We start from the raw sequence: 4410 nt of genomic DNA on the forward strand, positions 1-4410 counted from the left end.
TATATCACTGGTTTACAAAGAAATTGAGGCAAGCACAAAAATACCCGTTGTTACCTAATTTGTGGGTGCTGAATTCAAATTTGAAATCCGTTTTTACTCATCACCTCTAGTTATCTATCCTGTTTTATCTGTTATAAACTGCTGCAACTCTTGAAATGTGCACATATATTCTCTGTTTATACTAAAATGAGACTATTTAAAAGCCAGAAAACTAGAGGTGATAGAGCAAAACTATTTATAAATTTGAATTCAGCACACCCAAATTAGCAAAAAACACCTTTCCCAATTCTTGCCTCAGACCAAAATTTTTCTTTTTGTAAACCAGTGAATTACTAGTCATCCGATTGTCGTCCAAATTCCATAAGAATGTGTCAATAACTGGCAGATCTCATCCAAACTAAGTCACTATTGAACTGAACAATGGCAATTTTCTTGAGTCATAACTTCAAAGGTCACTAACGCCACTAAACAACATAAATGTTCAATATTTTTGTGTAATTTAAGATTCTCCTTTTTAATACTATACTCTGACATTTTTCGAGTAAATAGCATCACCGACCCCACAGTTTAAAAAAAAAATCATCACCTGAATTTGGTTGTTAGACAGATAAGTAGCCATAAAAAAACATAAGCCTGCATCCATTTTCGTTGGCAGACGTGAAAATAAAAGGCGTGAGATCCGACCTCCAGCTGACTCGCAGCGCATGCTAAAATCTACTACCAAATAGAGCGTTGTTTCACCAACGAAAATTGAAAGCAATACGTTGTATTATACTAGAAGTCGCAATGGTTCTATACTGTTTAACATGCACATTATCTATTTTGTATATTTTCAATCTAATAAATAAATCCTAAATATCCTATCCTAAAACTCTTATTCCTTTAATTCAACGTGAAACAACAAGAACAACAGCAAGAACAAAAACAGCAAAGTAGTTTGTAAGCTTACTCCCCAAGTAAGCGAAAATGACAAAAGCCAACTTCCGCCCTCTCAATTGCTTGATCGAACTAGATCACAGATCTCGTAGCAGCAGGGACATTCACGATTGATGAGCTGATCGCACAATCTATTTCAGGGTTGATTAGCAACCAGGATGTTACGATAATGCAGGTGTGTGTGTCTTGTCAGCAATGGTGGGAAAAAAATTCACTGGGACAGTGCATAATAAATTGCATCTTTGCGGTATATTGGATATTATTACTCACCAGTTCTTAGTTAATGATACAAAAGATATACATTTTGGGGGAAGCGTTGCTCTTTTCGTATACTATATAGAACTCGGTCGCTCAAATTCGTGTTTCCCTCTTTGTCACGGTCAAGAGCCCATTATTCAATTAGATTTGATCCCCATAGCTCTTAATTTATCATATGTGATGCTTCCATGACGGGGATAAAATTGTGTACAAAAATAAAAAAAAACCAACAAATTCTGGATATGAGAGAGAGAGAGAGAGAGAGAGAGAGAGAGAGAGAGAGAGAGAGAGAGAGAGAGAGAGAATCTTCAGTGTGAGTGTGATGTGAATTTTAAACCAACTCTGGGATCGATTGCTGTCGTTCTGCCTTTACTCAGCGACATCAACAAACATTACTATAAGTCCATCACATGCTACGTCTTTCTTGATTTATAGATCTTATTCATAACGCCAAGCACTGGGGCAACCAAGGTCATTCAGGAGGAAAACCTCAAAAGCAGTTGCACTATAAATCAATTGTTTGGAGAGGGTGGACAGTAAGGTGGAAGAAAGAGAATATGAACGGAGATACAGCGAAAGGAATGAAAGTAGTTGCAGCTAGGGGCCGAAGGGACGCCGCAAAGAATCTCAAGTAATGCCTACGGTGCACCGCATGAGTACGTCTTTCTTGACAACTGTCATGAGAATTCTCCGCTAACTCACTCGCGCATTCTTCGAGAAAGTATGAACAAGGAATCCACACTGCTGTAGCCAAGGTCCATTAAATACATTTAAAGGACAGCTGGTTTATAGCGGGTGCGTTTTCTAACATCTTTTTACTATTATTCCACCAAAAACCGCACCAAGCAGTAAAAATTGTTGGAAAAGTGAAGTCAATTAATGTCATTTACTATTGGTGGTATAGGTCAAGTCTTTCATGATAATTACTCAAAACTAGAGAAGTTGCGCTATTAAGTGCTTGAGCGACATCACTTGAACAATCAATATACAAAACATGTTTGTTCGGCTTTACAGTTGAATAGTATCAAATTAAAATGCGAGCAAATAGGCACACAAAAAATTACACGCAACAATTTAGAAAAAAAATTACTTTCCCCTAATCGCTTGGTAAAAAAAAAAAAAAAAAAAAAAAAAAAAAACTTAAAACTTCACATTTAAGCTAATATGGGGATAAAATGGGGTAGGCGTAGTGCTGTTAAAATGCCAAACTTCAAGTCTGCTCAAGTACACAAAAACCAGGTGAAATTGTACGAAGTGCGTGGAGCAAAATGAAAGTTGCTTAACGATAAAAGCCGCCGGCAAATGCGCCGAAGTCACTTCCGTAACTTGACACCTTGGCAGATTGCACGTGGCCCTCTTAATAAGTGCCCCAAAGTGCCACGATGAGGGATCTACTTAAGTGACATAAAATTAACTCGATCAATGTGAAGAATTACCAAAGATAATCATCGCAAATGATCCAGGGCAATTATCGCAGATTCCAATAAGTTTCTAGTCATTACGTCATCTCGTGTAATCGTCCACTATTCGTTTTCGTTCACTTACTGTTCCCGTACTTTATATTCCAATTCATTCTATCTTTGAAGACTTTTTTTTAATAATTGCTTTTTTTGTCGTCGCTATATTTTTTCATTTATATATGTTACTTTCCGTTACTCTTCTGTTTAGTCGGAATTTCCTGTTTTAGTAGAAGCTTCTCACCACTTCTTATTTAAATTTTTAGCGGTTAATCTAACTCCTCATTCCTCGTTAACGTTCTTAAGGGGCAATCAATTGCAGTGCAACAACTTTTCATCTGACGGAGGAGCAACGTTTTCTTTCACGGCCTCGTTTTCTTTACAAAACCTCCGTTTTCTTAATTCCAAGTCGCTTACGCAGGAGATAAATCTTGCACCGATTGATTTTTCAAGACACCGAGAGTGACGTGTTCTCGCCTTGCAAGTAAACTGTGCGTTGGTATTTCAACATTTACTATTTAGTACATTAAAAATGCATAGGCTATTATTTCGTGAAAAGACATCTAACGCAGATGTATATCGATCGATACAGCTGCATTTTACGTTTAACACCTCAATGGCTTGCATACCGGGAAACACCTCGCTCTAAGCCCTAAGGCGATCGTCAGGTCCCCTAAAACTATATAGAACATCTTACAAAACTTGCAAATCAAACACTGTACGTACAACTTCGGCAATCAAACAACATCAAAGTAAGGATTCGGCGGACATGTCATCGCAATTGCTAGGTCACTAAACAAACGGAAAATGTTTCCAACTGACCCCGGAGTGACTCGAACACCCAGCCTTCTGATCTGGAGTCAGACGCGCTACCATTGCGCCACGGGGCCCCATGGATGTCCACTCGGGCTAATTCAAATCGGTGGGTAAGCCCCGATCCGCGCGACCGTGTTCCTGGTCCTTTGCGGAAGGTTTCGTGAACTATCCGATTTCAACTTGATTTTGTATAACATCACTGTCATTCCTGGGCTTGTGAGTAACGTTCAATAAAATTTCGATTCATTTCGTTGACTTATCATCTGGAAATTCATTATATTTCACACTATTTCCTTCCACTTGTATTTCTCTCTTCATTTTTCAATGGGGAATTTATCGGCTTAAAACTTTTTCTTTATCATATGCCGAGATTTTAACACTTTTTCTTTATCATATGCCGAGATTTTAATAACCTTAAAACTTTTTCTTTATCATATGCCGAGATTTTAATGACACCTTTATTCAGTTTATTCGAAAACTGTCAAATTTAACTTTTTCTTCCAATTTACTATTTATCAAATCTTTTATTCTTCTTATTCCAATGAGACTAAGTCCAATTTAACACTTTCAATTTTAATTGGAATGTTTCCAATTTCTTGCTTTACTTTCGATTTCCAATTTGCAATGTCAAATCTCTTAACTTGCCATTAGCTTCTTTCAGATCTGTACAATTTCACGCGTGCCTTTGAATAGACTCTTGTCAAATTCCATCCAATTTCTTGAAATTTAATCAGAAGTTAAGAATTGCTACGAATTTGGAATCTGAATGAATGAAGCCCTCGAAGAGGTCTGAAGAGTGATCATCTCTCTCTCTCTCTCTCTCTCTCTCTCTTCTCTCTCTCTCTCTCTCAGCTGCCCATATCACTTACACAATCATATGCACTCCACTCCAATATCATTCAATGTTTGGGGTGACCTCGGATGTGCTCAGAGAGAGAGAGAG

At 37.7% G+C, this 4410-nt stretch overlaps 1 non-coding gene across 1 annotated transcript; it reads right to left on the minus strand.

The window, feature by feature from the left end:
- Positions 1 to 3469: 3469 nt before the first annotated feature.
- Positions 3470 to 3541, minus strand: Trnaw-cca (transfer RNA tryptophan (anticodon CCA)). The gene has a single exon. It is a non-coding gene; the product is annotated as a tRNA-Trp (tRNA).
- Between the last annotated feature and the right edge of the window lie 869 nt (positions 3542 to 4410).

The sequence above is a fragment of the Macrobrachium nipponense genome, chromosome 27 (assembly GCF_015104395.2).
Source record: "Macrobrachium nipponense isolate FS-2020 chromosome 27, ASM1510439v2, whole genome shotgun sequence".
In the NCBI taxonomy this organism is placed as follows: Eukaryota; Metazoa; Arthropoda; class Malacostraca; order Decapoda; family Palaemonidae; genus Macrobrachium; species Macrobrachium nipponense.